This window comes from Glycine soja, chromosome 3 (genome assembly GCF_004193775.1).
Source record: "Glycine soja cultivar W05 chromosome 3, ASM419377v2, whole genome shotgun sequence".
Taxonomy (NCBI): Eukaryota; Viridiplantae; Streptophyta; class Magnoliopsida; order Fabales; family Fabaceae; genus Glycine; species Glycine soja.
The window spans coordinates 12,397,447-12,414,662 of record NC_041004.1 but is presented as its reverse complement, the minus strand read 5'-3'; the positions used below and the strand labels follow the sequence as shown (position 1 = coordinate 12,414,662).

General features: G+C 37.1%; 1 non-coding gene across 1 annotated transcript; it reads right to left on the bottom strand.

Moving 5' to 3' along the window:
• Positions 1–1,846: 1,846 nt before the first annotated feature.
• Positions 1,847–1,953, bottom strand: LOC114407898. Its single transcript, XR_003665710.1, has one exon. It is a non-coding gene; the product is annotated as a small nucleolar RNA R71 (small nucleolar RNA).
• Positions 1,954–17,216: the final 15,263 nt, after the last annotated feature.

Below are 17,216 nucleotides of genomic sequence, written 5' to 3'. Positions count from 1 at the left end.
TGCTTAATGGACGAAGGGCTAACTGGTGTATGTGGTGCCTAATCACGTATTGACAACCCTAAGTTGATTTTCGCTTAGTAAATTGAAATAGGGTTGGATTAAGTGGTTGACTGTTAGGGACGAATTCTCCATAACCCAGGATAAGAGAATGGCTTCTGAATCAGAGGAAACAACCCGTTTTTAATATTAGTAGTTTCATATTCCAGTTTACTTGTTCTTCTCTTTAATCACAAAACAAACAAACCCGCCCCCCCAATCGTTACTGTTACTGCGCAAGTATATTATGAACATTTGGTTTGTCATTGTTCGTTGGGAAACGACCTCGGATCACTTCCTAGTTACTGCATTTTCATGTTTATTTGATTCGGGTACGGCCTCGATCAAATTTGGCGCCGTTGCCGGGGAGCAGTGTCCAAAGGTTCATAATAGCTAGCTAGTGTTGTGTGTTTAATTCCTTCGTGTTTTATGTTTAATTGTTAGTATTGTGTTAGTATGTGTGTTAGTGTTGTTTAGTGTCCTGGTATTTTGTTTAGTGTGTGTTCTGTTTCAGTTTTCCTATTAAGCGCTTCCCCTGTTTCAGTTTTGGGTGTTTTGCTGTGAATAGTGTTTTGCGACGAACTTAGCGACCACTTTTGCGTGCGGCAAAACAGAGTAGTAGTAGAAATCAAGTAGCGACGGATTTAGCGACCACCCATGCTGAATTATTTGAGATTTTTTGTTTTAGTAGCTAGAGTTGTTATTTTTGGCTGAAATTTTTTGTGGTAACTTCTTTTAATCTATATTTTGTGGGAAAAATAGCTAGAGCCTTTAGTTTGGTCAGATTTGAAAGTTCCAAAAAAGTAGCAAATTTTGTGTTTGTCAAAACTTCAAACGGCCATAACTTTTGCTCCGGTTATCAGAATCGCAATTATTATATATGTATTTGGGGTAGAAAAAAATTTCCTACACCATGGTAGCCAGCCATAGGCCGACTGAGGTCTCCATCGTCCAAAAATAGTGATTCTGTCAAAAGTTTTTTATTTTTCAAGTTTTATTCACTTATTTTTCTTAACCTACCATTTTTAGCTTCCATAGTTAGACTTTGAATTTTTGCCTGAAATTTTTTGTGCTATCTTCTCATCATTTTATAAGGTTTCTCACAAAATTTCAAGTCATTTGGATATCATTTGAGGGTAGCTGTAGTTCAAACCTGCACCTTTATTTACATGACAAAGCAACTAGTTGTGCATGCTGAATGTAGTGTATGACTAGAGGAAATCCATTTGACTTACAACCCTTTGATCCTAAGATAGATAGGACATTTCATAGATTAGTTAGGCATCATTTTATACCTTGTGATCATTCTGAGCATTCCATTACTGGTGAATCTGTGCATTCTGTTATTGGTGATTTTGAACATCCTGATTTTGAGCATTATAATTTTGAGCATTCTGATTCTGAGCATTCTAATTTTGAAAATTCTGAGAACATGGCACAACCTCCACCCCGTGAGAGGACTCTAAGGGAAATGGTTGCACCTGATTTCACCTACGAAAGCTTGTGCATCCAATACCCTGATGAGGATGTCCCATATGTTCTTAAAACTGGACTGATCCATTTGCTTCCAAAGTTTCATGGCCTTGCAGGTGAAGACCCGCACAAACATTTGAAAGAATTTCATATTGTCTGCTCCACCATGAAACGCCCAGATGTCCAAGAGGATCACATATTTCTAAAGGCTTTTCCTCATTCATTAGAGGGAGTGGCAAAGGACTGGCTGTATTACCTTGCTCCAAGGTCCATCACGAGCTGGGATGATCTGAAGAGAGTATTCTTAGAAAAAAATTTCCCTGCTTCCAGGACCATAGCCATCAGGAAGGATATCTTAGGTATTAGACAACTCAGTGGAGAGAGCCTGTATGAATACTGGGAGAGATTTAAAAAACTATGTGCCAGTTGCCCTCACCATCAGATTTCAGAGCAGCTGCTTCTCCAATATTTTTATGAAGGACTTAGTAATATGGAGAGAAGTATGATAGATGCTGCCAGTGGTGGAGCCCTTGGAGACATGACTCCTACTGAAGCCAGAAATTTAATTGAGAAGATGGCTTCCAACTCCCAGCAGTTTAGCGCCAGAAATGATGCTATAGTCATTAGAGGAGTGCATGAGGTAGCTACAAACTCAGCTGCATCATCTGAAACTAAGAAGCTTGAAGGCAAATTGGATGCATTGGTTAACTTGGTAACCCAGCTGGCCTTGAACCAGAAATCTGTACCTGTTGCAAGGGTCTGTGGTTTGTGCTCCTCTGCTGACCACCATACAGACCTTTGCCCTTCCATGCAGCAACCTGGAGCAATTGAGCAGCCTGAAGCTTATGCTGCTAATATTTACAATAGACCTCCTCAACCTCAGCAGCAAAATCAATCACAGCAGAACAATTATGACCTCTCCAGCAACAGATACAACCCTGGATGGAGGAATCACCCTAATCTCAGATGGTCTAGCCCTCAGCAACAACAACAGCAGCTTGTTCCTTCCTTCCAAAATGTTGCTGGCCCATGCAGACCATACATTCCTCCACCAATCCAACAACAGCAACAGCCCCAGAAACAGCCAACAGTTGAGACCCCTCCACAACCTTCCCTCGAAGAACTTGTGAGGCAAATGACTATGCAGAACATGCAGTTTCAACAAGAGACCAGAGCCTCCATTCAGAGCTTAACCAATCAGATGGGACAATTGGCTACACAATTGAATCAACAACAGTCCCAGAATTCTGACAAGCTGCCTTCTCAAGCTGTCCAAAATCCCAAAAATGTCAATGCCATTTCATTGAGGTCGGGAAAGCAGTGTCAAGGACCTCAACCCGTAGCACCTTCCTCATCTGCAAATGAACCTGCCCAACTTCACTCTAACCCAGAAAAAGGTAATGACAAAAATTTACCTAACAATTTCTGTGCAGGTGAATCTTCCACTGGTAATTCTGATTTGCAGAAGCAGCACATCCCTCCTCTTCCATTCCCTCTAAGAGCAGTTTCCAACAAAAAAATGGAAGAGGCAGAGAAAGAGATCTTGGAAACATTCAGAAAAGTAGAGGTAAACATACCTCTGCTGGATGCAATAAAGCAAATTCCAAGATATGCCAAATTCTTAAAGGAGCTGTGCACTAATAAGAGGAAGCTTAAAGGAAGTGAACGAATTAGCATGGGCAGAAATGTCTCCGCATTGATTGGTAAATATGTTCCTCAAATTCCTGAAAAATGCAAAGATCCAGGTACATTCAGCATACCTTGTATTATAGGGAATAGTAAGTTTGACAATGCCATGCTAGATTTAGGAGCTTCTGTTAGTGTTATGCCTCTGTCTATTTTTAATTCTTTATCTCTAGGTCCCTTGCAGTCAACTGATGTGGTAATTCATTTAGCTAATAGAAGTGTTGCATATCCTATTGGTTTCATAGAAGATGTCTTAGTTAGAGTTGGTGAACTGATTTTCCCTGTTGATTTTTATATTTTGAATATGGAGGATGGATTTTCTCAAGGATCAGTTCCCATCATTCTAGGCAGACCTTTTATGAAAACTGCTAGAACTAAGATAGATGTTTATGCAGGCACACTATCCATGGAGTTTGGTGATATAACTGTTCATTTTAATATTCTGGATGCTATGAAATACCCATCTGAAGATCTTTCTGTATTTCGTGCTGAAATTATTGACCATGTTATTGATGAATACATGACTGATCTTTACTCTAATCTGCATGCCTCTCACTCTTCATGCATTGAGTCTGAAATTGTACTTGATCATATGTCTGAATTTGATGCTGAGAGTGAATCTGAGAGTAATATTGATTGCATGTCTGGTGGTGGTGTTTTACCTCTCGAGATTGATTTTATAGAGTCAGATAGGACTAACCATGTTTCAGGAAGTACACATACCTCTGACTTTCTTTATGAGGTAAAGGCTGAGAAACCATCTCCTTCTACCACTATCCAGCCAACCACACCAGAATTGAAGCCTATGCCATCAAATTTAAAATACGCTTACTTGGATGATAGCAAGAGTTTTCTAGTGATTATATCTGCCTCCCTTGCTGATGAGCAGGAGGAGAAGTTGTTGTCTGTTCTCAAGAAGCATAAGAAGGCTATAGGCTGGACCCTGGCGGACATTCCTGGTATTAGCCCATCCACATGTATGCATCGAATAAATTTAGAGGATGGAGCTAAACCAGTAAGACAGCCACAGAGAAGACTCAACCCGGTGATTCTTGATGTAGTGAAGAAGGAGATAACCAAGCTTTTGCAAGCTGAAATCATTTATCCTATCTCCGACAACCAATGGGTGAGTCCCGTCCAAGTAGCCCCGAAGAAGACCAGCCTCACAGTGATCAAAAATGAGAAGGAGGAGCTGATTCCTACTCGGGTGCAGAACAGTTGGAGAGTCTGCATTGACTATAGGCGGCTGAACCAAGTTACCAAAAAGGACCATTTTCCCCTGCCATTCATTGACCAAATGCTTGAGCGCCTGGCAGGTAAATCTCACTACTATTTCCTTGATGGTTTTTCTGGTTATATGCAAATTACTATTGCTCCTGAGGATCAGGAAAAGACCACATTCACCTGCCCCTTTGGCACTTTTGCCTATAGGAGGATGCCTTTCGGCCTGTGCAATGCCCCTGGTACCTTCAAGCGGTGCATGATTAGTATTTTCAGTGACTTCTTAGAAAATTGCATAGAGGTGTTCATGGATGATTTCACTGTGTATGGATCCTCTTTTGATGGTTGTTTGGATAGTTTGGAAAAAGTTTTGATTAGATGCATTGAAACTAACCTTGTTCTAAATTTTGAAAAATGTCATTTTATGGTTGAGCAAGGTATAGTTTTAGGCCACATTATTTCCAATAAGGGTATTGAAGTAGATCCTGCAAAAATTTCTGTTATTTCACAATTGCCTTACCCCTCTTGTGTGTGAGAGGTGCGATCTTTTCTTGGTCATGCAGGATTCTACAGGCGCTTTATAAGGGATTTTAGCAAAGTAGCCCTTCCACTGTCCAACTTGTTGCAAAAGGAGGTGGAGTTTGACTTTAATGACAGATGCAAAGAGGCTTTTGATTGCCTCAAAAGAGCGCTGACTACCACCCCCATCATTCAGGCACCCGATTGGACAACCCCTTTTGAGCTTATGTGTGATGCATCAAATTATGCATTGGGGGCTGTCCTTGCTCAGAAAATTGATAAATTGCCCAGGGTGATATATTATGCTTCTAGGACTTTAGATGCTGCCCAAGCGAATTATACTACTACTGAGAAAGAGCTTCTAGCCATAGTTTTTGCTCTTGAAAAATTTCGATCTTATTTGCTTGGTACCCGCATTATTGTTTATACTGACCATGCAGCTCTAAAGTACTTGTTGAAGAAGGCTGATTCTAAGCCTAGGTTGATCCGATGGATGCTCTGGCTCCAAGAGTTTGACTTGGAGATCCGTGATAGGAGCGGAGCACAAAATCTAGTTGTTGATCATTTGAGTCGGATCGAACGTGTATCAGATGCGGATTCACCCATTCGGGATGATTTCCCGGATGATCATTTGTATATACTGTATAGTATTTCTGACTCTCTTTCTACTCCCTGGTTTGCTAACATTGTCAATTGTTTAGTTGCCTCTGTTTTTCCTCCCTTAGCATCTAGGGCCCAAAAAGATAAAATTAAAAGTGATGCTAAGCATTTTATTTGGGATGACCCCTACTTGTGGAAATTGTGTAATGATCAGGTAATTAGACGATGCATTCCAGATCATGAGACCGACTCAGTCCTACAGTTCTGTCATTCTTCCGCACCGGGAGGTTATCTGGGTGTTCAAAGGACAGCTCGCAAAGTGCTTGATTATGGTTTTTATTGGCCCACCATCTTTAAAGATGCGTGGAAGATCTGCAGCACTTGTGAGCAGTGTCAGAGAGCAGGAAATACACTTACATGGCGACAACTAATGCTTCAGCAACCTATGCTATTCTGTGAGGTGTTTGATGTCTGGGGTATAGATTTCATGGGCCCTTTTCCTGTCTCTTTTGGTTATGTTTACATTCTCCTTGCAATTGACTATGTTTCAAAATGGGTGGAAGCCAAGCCCACTAGAACTAATGATGCTAAAGTTGTTGCAGACTTTGTCAGGTCTAATCTGTTTTGCAGGTTTGGAGTACCTAAAGCAATTGTTAGTGATCAAGGAACCCATTTTTGCAACAGAACAATGCATGCCCTGCTTAAAAAGTACGGGGTGGTACACAGGGTATCCACACCATACCACCCCCAGACCAATGTGTTAGACAAGTGGCCTCAGATATCTTAAGAAGGGGGGGTTGAATTAAGATATTCCAAACTGTTTCCCCTAATTAAAAATCTATTTCACTTTTTACTCAAGTTATGAATTCCCTTAATGACAATCTTCTTAAATATTAATTCAAACAAAGCAACTTGAATATGAATATAAGGCAATAATAAATAAAGGAGATTAAGGGAAGAGAAAATGCAAACTCAGTTTTATACTGGTTCGGCCACACCCTTGTGCCTACGTCCAGTCCCCAAGCAACCCGCTTGAGAGTTCCACTATCTTGTAAATTCCTTTTACAAGTTCTAAACACACAAGGACAATCCTTCCTTTGTGTTTAGAGATCCTTTACAACAAGAGACTCACAGTCTCTTAATCCCTTAGAGAATGAGAAGAAGAAGAGGAACAAATCTCTCTAGAAAGAGATGGATTTTACAGATTGAGCACTCAATTAATTCCTTAATGAATTGCAATTGAATTGGCCAAGGAATTCTTAAGAGGATAAAATGAATTTTCTCTTTGAGAGGATAAACACTTTGTTGTACTGAAAATCTCTCAGCAATTTCGTGTTTAAGTCACATATATATAGACCATTGGTGGTCATGAGTAAAGCCTTTGAAAAGTTGTGACTCTTAAAATTATTTTTCTGAAATTCTTGTCTGGTAATCGATTACAGCAATTGTGTAATCGATTACAGCTTTTAAAATTTGAATTAAAACGTTTACTAACTGCTGGTAATCGATTACCAAAATTGTGTAATCGATTACAGCTTTTAAAATTTCGAATTCAAATTTTTATAGCTGTTATAAAACGTATTTGGCCACTGGTAATCGATTACATCCTCTGGTAATCGATTACCAGAGAGTAAAACCTTTGAAAAACACTTTTTATTTTAAATCACTTGGCCAAACCTTTGCTAATTCAATTAGGAATTCCCTTCCTAATATTCTAGTGATCATCTTGATGTTGTGACTTGTAATCTTGAAGTATTGTCTTGAATTTTAATCTTGAAAAGCCCATTTGCATCAATTGCAACACATCATCATGATCATCATCAAAACATCAAAGCCAATTGCATCTACAATCTCCCCCTTTTTGATGATGACAATACAATACCTGAAATCAAGATTCAAGCAAGCAACAAACAATTGTATATAGATAAAATGTGCATCCGTTTTCTCCCCCTATATTTCGGAATACATGATCACTTGATTTCTAAGTTTGTTAAGCTTTTTCTTAAGCTTTGGCTACAACCTTTTTCTCCCCCTTTGGCAACATAAAAAAAAACAAAGAACTCGGAAATCAACACAGTTATAACAATGGAGTAGCAAGATATAAGTATCAGAGTATTAAATCCAATAAGCCAAACTCATAATCAAGAAAATAATCAAACCAGAATTCAAATAACATAAAATGTCAACAACCACAAAATATCCAAGACTGAAACACAAGAAAAATAAGCAAAGTACTTAGCATAATAATGTAAATTCTAAGAAACTAAAAGCCAAAATACACGGCTTATAAAAGATAAATAAGCAGAATCTAAAATCTAAGAAGACGGAGGAGGTGGTGGAAGATCAAAACTCTGACGAATGTATCCGACATCCTCTTCAAGCTGTGTAAGACGAATGTCCATACCGGCAAAGCGTGAATCTAACGAGTCAAAGCGGTCACCAACATACGAACGAAGACCCCGTAATTCGGAGAGGACTTCATTCATGAGTGCGGAATCTTCACGTTGAGGAGGAGGTGAAGGAGTACGTTCATCTTGAGGAGGGAGTGCATCCTTCTTCAGCCATTGTCCATTCCGATCTTTACGATACCCAAAGGAGGTCACTGCTCCAGCACCAATTGCAAAGGAACGCTTGACTTGAACAAAGGGTTCATCATCAAGCGGAATTTTGAAAATGACGCAAAAACAGAGTAATCAAATGTGGATAAGGAAGAGGTGCATTGGCCCGTAATGCCTTATGCATTCGGTACCGAACCAAATGGGCCCAGTCGATCTGACGACCGGTTAGAAAAGCCCACATAAGAATCAAATCCTCCTCAGAGGCTTGTGCTAAATTTGAAGACCGAGGAAGCAAAATCCTAACAATGATATAATGCATGATGCGATTATCAAAAGTTAATGACCCGGCCAACAATCTACCGGTCATGTCAGCTTGATCATTGCAGACCATGCGACGAGCATCATGACTCGAATAATCGAATTTCCAGTCATCAACAATGGTGCCCTCAAAAGGTGCACCTTGACTGGGTAAATGAGTCAAAGAAAAGAAAAGTGACTGATCAATGACCATAGAAGTACCATGCACCTCAGACATAATAATACCATCCTGAATTTTTAAATTGCAGTAGAAGACCTTTACAAGTTCAGGATAATATGGCAATTTAAATGACATGAACTCAATAAGACCAGAATTTTGAAACACTTGATAGCAATCAAACGTTTCATCATTAAAGAACTCTACGTCTAGGTACTTAGGGTCTAAGATTATTCTAGAAGAAAACTGAGAAAGGTACCGTAGACGTTGATCATCGGATGAAAACAGTGTTGATGATCTTGGAGATGACAGAGAAGGAGGAATAGGTGCTGTGGGTGCTCCGGATGGGCCGTGACGGCGATGGGCAGCAGCGGTAGCGGTGGAGGATGATCCCTTTCTCTTCTTTGATGGCTCTGCCATTTGATGAAGTTTTTCTGGATTTCGATCGGTGGAAGTGAAAGAGGAGTGAAAAAGAGGAAGATTGGGCTTTACGGGACGTGATTTGGTGAAGAATTGAGTGAGAATCGAAGGTTTGAAGTTCTAGGTATGGAGGAAAACGTGGAGGAAGCTTTGGCTGCGCAGCAGCTCTGAATTCGTGAGTATTTATAGAAGATGACGCATTGTAATCGATTACAGGTATTGGTAATCGATTACAGGTCCAATAAGCCTTCTGGTAATCGATTACAGGATGTTGTAATCGATTACAGGCTGCCTGTTCATGTGTAATCGATTACACTGGATGGTAATCGATTACCAGAGCCTATCCTAGGCTAGTTTCTAAGAGAATATCTATATTTATGCTCAAATACATCCTATATGACTAATTTTCACTACTAATACACTAAATTCAATCATTCAATTACTATATACACAAGAAATCATAAATTCTATCATAAAGACAAGAATTCAAACAAGATCAAACAAAATAATCTACAATCAAAAAGTAAAAAATAAATCAACCAATCAATCAACCAATCAATCCCTATTTTTCTAAATCTCTTACATCTAAGAGACCTAATTCTCTTCTAATAGAGAAAAACACTTCCTTGGGGAGAGGTTTAGTGAAAATATCAGCAAGTTGATTCTTAGTATCAACAAATTCTAATACACAATCTCCCTTTAAGACATGATCTCTAAGAAAGTGGTGTCTAATCTCTATATGTTTAGTTCTTGAATGTTGAACTGGGTTTTTGGATAGATTTATGGCACTAGTATTATCACACTTAATAGGTATGCGATCAAGAATGATGCCATAGTCAGATAATTGTTGCTTCATCCATAAAATTTGTGCACAACAACTACCGGCAGAGATATACTCCGCTTCAGCAGTAGATAAAGCAACACTGTTTTGTTTCTTACTATGCCATGAGACAAGAGCCGATCCAATAAATTGACAAGTTCCACTTGTACTTTTTCTATCAGTTTTAGATCCGGCAAAATCAGAATCAGAATATCCTATTAGGTTACATGTTGAGTTCTTAGGATACCATAATCCTAAATTGATTGTTCCTAATAGATATCTCATGATTCTCTTTACTGCACTTAGATGTGATTGTTTGGGGTTGGATTGAAACCTAGCACACATGCATACACTAAACATAATATCAGGTCTACTAGCAGATAAATAAAGAAGAGATCCGATCATACCTCGATATTGTTTTATGTCTATAGACTAACCAGATTCATCTTTATCTAAGTAACAATTAGTGCTCATCGGTGTAGACATGTGTTTTGCACTATCCATCCCAAATCTTTTGATCAATTCCTTGCAGTATTTGGATTGATTGATGAATATACCTTCTTGAGTTTGCTTGATTTGTAATCCCAGAAAGTACTTTAGTTCTCCCATCATTGACATTTCAAATTCACTTTGCATATCAAGGGAAAACTCCTTGCACAATGAATCATTAGTGGATCCAAAAATTATATCATCAACATATATTTGAACTAACAAAATATCATTATGCTTTCTCTTTATGAATAATGTGGTATCCACTTTACCTCTGGAGAATTCTTTTTCTAGAAGAAAATTACTTAATCGTTCATACCATGCCCTAGGGGCTTGTTTCAACCCATAAAGAGCCTTTTGTAATTTATAAACATGGTTTGGTTTATCAGAATTTTCAAAACCAGGGGGTTGTTCAACATATACCTCTTCTTGAATTAATCCATTTAGAAAGGCACTCTTAACATCCATTTGATAAAGTTTAAAGTTCATTATGGATGCATATGCCAAAAGCATTCTAATGGCTTCTAATCTTGCAACAGGAGCATATGTTTCTTCATAGTCTATCCCCTCTTCTTGATTATACCCTTTTGCTACTAACCTGGCTTTATTTCTAATAATTATACCATGTTCATCTAATTTATTTCTAAAAACCCATTTTGTTCCAATGACAGGATAATTTTCAGGTTTTTCTACTAATTTCCATACATTGTTTCTTTCAAATTGGTTTAGTTCTTCTTGCATGGCAATGATCCAATTATCATCTACTATGGCTTCTTTTATATTTTTAGGTTCAATCATAGATACAAAAGCCATATTATTGCATAAATCTTTAAGAGAATGTCTAGTTGTTACCCCTTTTGAGATATCACCAATAATGTTGTCGAGGGGATGATCTCTTGAAGTTTTCCATTCTCTTGGGAGTGCATCATTGGATTTGCCTTCTTTTGGAGGATCTTCATTGTTTCCTTTGTCATTTCCTTTGGAACCTTGTTCATGAATGTTCATATGTTCTAAAGAATCTGCAATGTCATCTAGCATATTCTTTGTTGACAATATAGCATTAGATTCATCAAAGGTAACATGAATGGATTCCTCTATATTCATAGTTCTCTTATTATATATTCTATATGCTTTGCTTTGTAAAGAATATCCAAGAAAAATACCTTCATCAGATTTTGCATCGAATTTTCCTAGATTATCTTTACCATTATTAAGTACAAAGCACTTGCAACCAAAAACATGTAGATGAGAAATATTAGGTTTTCTACCGTTAAATAACTCATATGGGGTTTTCTTTAAAATAGGTCTTATCAAGGCTCTATTCATGATGTAACATGCAGTATTGACAGCTTCAGCCCAAAAATACTTTGGAAGAGAAGTATCATTTAATAAAGTTCTTGCAATTTCTTCCAATGACCTATTTTTCCTCTCAACAACTCCATTTTGTTGAGGAGTTCTTGGTGCAGAAAAATTATGTTCAATACCATATTCATCACAAAATAATTCAAAATCTTTATTTTCAAATTCACCCCCATGATCACTTCTAATGGATGCAATCTTGAGATTTTTCTTGTTTTGTATGACTTTAGCAAGTTTCCTAAATGCATGGAATGAATCACTTTTATGTGTAATAAATAATGTCCAAGTATATCTGGAGAAATCATCAACTATAACTAAAGCATAGTAATTTCCTCCAAAACTCATGGTTCTAGATGGACCAAATAGATCCATATGCAATAACTGTAATGGTCGAGTGGTTGAAACAACATTTTTAGATTTGAATGAGACTCTTGTTTGTTTGCCCTTTTGACATGCATCGCATAATTTATCTTTTTCAAATTTCAATTTAGGCAAACCAACTACTAAATCTTTTGAAATTAATTTATTTAAGTGATCCATGTTTATGTGAGCAATTCTTTTATGCCATAACCATGGATCATCATCTTTACTAAGAAAGCAATGATTGTTTTCTTGTTTTATGCTTAAGTCTATCATGTAAACATTATTGACTCTATGTCCTACATGCTTTATATTAATGTCATGCTTATGTTCTATAAGACATTTCTGAGAATCAAATGATACTAGATAGCCTTTGTCACATAGTTGACTAACGCTAAGCAGGCTATGCTTAAGGCCTTCAACAAGTAGAACATTTTCAATGGAGTTTGAAGAATTTGTACCTATTTTACCTACTCCAAGAATTCTACCTTTGTTGTTGTCACCATATGTTACATGCCCGCTTTTCTTTGGAGATATGTGTGTAAAATTTGATGCATCTCCAGTCATATGTTTTGAGCATCCGCTATCTATGTACCACTTCTTTCTCAAAGATACCTGCATAATCAAGTTTTTGACTTAGGTACCCAAATTTTATTGGGTCCTTGCATGTTAGTATAAACTGAGGATCCTTTTGGGACCCATATCATTTTAATATTACTGTAATTTTTCTTGAAGTAGCAAGTTGATATGCCATGTCCTCTTCTTCCACAGTAAAAACAAGTGATAGAATTAGAATTACATTTTTGTGTGGAAGAGGAAAAGTTTTTATGAACCTTTTGTAGTTTTTCAGATTTATACCCTAGTCCATTTTTATTTGACACATATCTTTGTTTACTTAATATAACATCTAAATTATTTCTACTATATGAAAATTTTGCAAGTGAATTTTTTAACTCTTTAATTTCTTTTACATATTTATCACAACAACTACAAGAATCTGTTATTTTCTTGTCATTAATAGTGGAGATATTAACTTTTTCATTTGTTTTAGAGATTGAAACTTCATTTCTAAGAAGATCTAATTCTTTGTTTAATTTTGAAATTTCATTTTCTAAATTTGAAATTGTTTTCTTTGATGATGAAACTAATTTTGCAAGTTTAATTGATTCTTTATGCAAATCAGCAAATGCATCTTGCAATTCATCAAAAGAAATAGATAAGTTGTTTGAAGATGTTACCTCTTCATCACTTTCGTCTTGAATTGAGGATGATGCTTTAAGAGCAATTCCTTTCTTTTTCTTGTCATTTTCTTCATTTTGGTGCAATCTCAATAGTTCCATCTCGTGTTCCTGCAACTTACCAAATAAAGTGGCAAGAGACATGTTAGACAAATCTCTTGATTCAGAAATAGCCGTTACTTTGGGTTGCCATTCTCTACTTAAACATCTTAGGACTTTGTTTATAAGATCTTCATTTTGAAATTCTTTGCCTAAGGCTGCTAGATGATTTACTATATGTGTAAATCTCTTTTGCATACTCTGAATATTTTCATTTGTATTCATTCTAAATAATTCATACTCATGAGTTAGTGCATTTATCCTAGATCTTTTAACATCTGTAGTTCCTTCATGTGTTAATCGAAGAGTGTCCCACATTTCCTTAGCACTCTTGCAATTTGAAACTCTGAAATATTCATCCATTCCTAGGGCAGATGTTATTATGTTTTTGGCTTTTAGGTTGTATTGTACTCGTTTTCTATCCTCTTCAGACCATCTATCTCTAGGTTTTTCTATGGTTATGCTTTCACTTGATGAACTACCATCTATTGAAACTCTTTCTACTGTGGTGGGTATATAAGGCCCTATTTCAATGGCTTCCCAGATATTTAGATCTATTGCCTCGATAAAAATTTGCATTCGGGTTTTCCAGTAGTGGTAACCCTCTCCATTAAAGATTGGAGGTCTATTGATAGAATTCCCTTCTGGAAATAAGGAATTTGCTGAGGCCATCTTTTTCTTGAAGCTTCTAAACTTTGTACAAGAATGAAGCTCTGATACCACTTGTTAGACAAGTGGCCTCAGATATCTTAAGAAGGGGGGGTTGAATTAAGATATTCCAAACTGTTTCCCCTAATTAAAAATCTATTTCACTTTTTACTCAAGTTATGAATTCCCTTAATGACAATCTTCTTAAATATTAATTCAAACAAAGCAACTTGAATATGAATATAAGGCAATAATAAATAAAGGAGATTAAGGGAAGAGAAAATGCAAACTCAGTTTTATACTGGTTCGGCCACACCCTTGTGCCTACGTCCAGTCCCCAAGCAACCCGCTTGAGAGTTCCACTATCTTGTAAATTCCTTTTACAAGTTCTAAACACACAAGGACAATCCTTCCTTTGTGTTTAGAGATCCTTTACAACAAGAGACTCACAGTCTCTTAATCCCTTAGAGAATGAGAAGAAGAAGAGGAACAAATCTCTCTAGAAAGAGATGGATTTTACATATTGAGCACTCAATTAATTCCTTAATGAATTGCAATTGAATTGGCCAAGGAATTCTTAAGAGGATAAAATGAATTTGCTCTTTGAGAGGATAAACACTTTGTTGTACTGAAAATCTCTCAGCAATTTCGTGTTTAAGTCACATATATATAGACCATTGGTGGTCATGAGTAAAGCCTTTGAAAAGTTGTGACTCTTAAAATTATTTTTCTGAAATTCTTGTCTGGTAATCGATTACAGCAATTGTGTAATCGATTACAGCTTTTAAAATTTGAATTAAAACGTTTACTAACTGCTGGTAATCGATTACCAAAATTGTGTAATCGATTACAGCTTTTAAAATTTCGAATTCAAATTTTTATAGCTGTTATAAAACGTATTTGGCCACTGGTAATCGATTACATCCTCTGGTAATCGATTACCAGAGAGTAAAACCTTTGAAAAACACTTTTTATTTTAAATCACTTGGCCAAACCTTTGCTAATTCAATTAGGAATTCCCTTCCTAATATTCTAGTGATCATCTTGATGTTGTGACTTGTAATCTTGAAGTATTGTCTTGAATTTTAATCTTGAAAAGCCCATTTGCATCAATTGCAACACATCATCATGATCATCATCAAAACATCAAAGCCAATTGCATCTACACAATGGACAGGCAGAAATTTCTAACTAGGAAATCAAGAGAATTTTAGAGAAGATTGTGCAGCCAAGCAGGAAAGATTGGAGTACCAGGCTTGATGATGCTCTCTGGGCACATCGGACTGCCTACAAAGCACCCATAGGAATGTCTCCTTATCGGGTTGTCTTTGGAAAGGCATGTCATCTTCCAGTGGAAATTGAGCACAAAGCATACTAGGCAGTGAAGACTTGCAACTTCTCTATGGATCAAGCTGGTGAGGAAAGAAAGTTGCAATTGAGTGAGTTAGATGAAATCCGCCTAGAAGCCTACGAGAATGCCAAGTTCTACAAAGAAAAGACCAAGAAGTTCCATGATAGCATGATAGTTAAGAAGGACTTCATGGTTGGGCAAAAAGTGCTATTGTATAATTCTAGGCTTGGACTCATGAGTGGTAAGTTGAGGTCTAAGTGGATTGGTCCTTTTGTTGTTACTAATGTTTTTCCTTATGGTATAGTTGAGATCAAAAGCGACTCCACAAACAAGAGCTTCAAGGTCAACGGACATCGACTTAAGCCATTCCTCACGAACCCTTCTTTAGTAGACGTAGTGGTGGAAGAGACTTCCTTACTCCACCCTACTCTTCCTCCACCATGACTTAGGGAGTTCTTCTTTTCCTATCTCCTTCTGTGCTTTTATTACACTTGTCCAATTCTATTTGATGGTTTAACTGTTTTAATCTTTTAATTGTGCTACATTGAGGACAATGTGTTGTTTAAGTATGGGGGGGAAGTGTTCTTTGGTTTTGCTAGTTTTGTTGGTTTTGTTAATTTGTTAGTTGTGTTAATTTGTTAATGTTGTTAGTTTCGTCGGATTTTTAGTTTAATATTTTGGGTCAATTTTGTGTGCATGTACGACTTTGCATGTTTTTCTTTGAATTATAGGATATGTTCAAGAAATGGGTAATTGTTTTGAAAATAAAAGTTCTTGACATTTTGCGACTTGAAATCCTTGATTCTCCTCTACATGTGTCACAACGTGCCCTTTTGCGGGCGTGCGAGGCGAGGCTCACGGGTGCGCTTTCCAAAGTAGGAAAGATGCACGGAGTCGCCACCAACGTTTATTTGTGGGAAACGTCAGAAAAAATGAAGGAAACCGGTCGAAATGAAAATTCTAAGTTCGAGAGTTGTATTTACGCTTGAGGAAGGTATTAGCACCTCTCACGTTTGTCTCAAAGGACAACAACCTATTTTTTTTAGAATTGTGGAATTGTGTTATCTTAACTTTTATTTCTTTTTATTTTTTGAGGTCAACAAAAGCGGGGCTCTTGCTCCTACGTACCCTCCATCGAAGAGGAAATCAGACCTACGTAGTTCTTTCTTAAGCGTGAATCAAGCGATTCTTTTTACTTGAAAGGTGATCATTTTAAGGCGTTGGACCTTATAAATGATCCATTTTACTTGGTAAGAAACTGAAATGATAAACTTTCAAAACCCTATTTTTTTTGGACGAGCTTGACTAGGCGAGTTGATTTTAGCCTTAGTTTCGCTTTAGTTATTAGTCAATTCAATTAAGAATGAGAAATCCCAAAGAGAAAACGTCCGATTGATTTTTTGCTTTATTTTACTAAAAGGTATTTTTTGATTATTATATTATTATTTTACCTCTTTTTTTATTTCCAACGTAGTTACGGCACGACCGAACGGTCGGAATTCATTTTAACCGAAATTAAAGGATGATAGAATTCAAATGATCGGTGGAAATTTATTTTATTTTTAGATTAGGCGAGAAATGACTTAAATAAATGACTGAAGCACGTCAAAAGTGGGTACGGAAAGTAGATGAAAACGAGAATAAAAATACATGAAACAAAATGTGGACCACCACGGGTACATAAAATGAATTGAAAAGCTCGGTTTGGAAACTTACCCGTTGAAGAACGAAGAACAGATGAAGAACGGTGAATAACGGAGGAAAACCTTCACGGATTTGCTTACGGAAACCTCTCGGAAGCGTTACGGAAGCACCTCGGCTTGGATTTTCTTCACGGAAACAATTTTTTTCACCCAAAACAGCT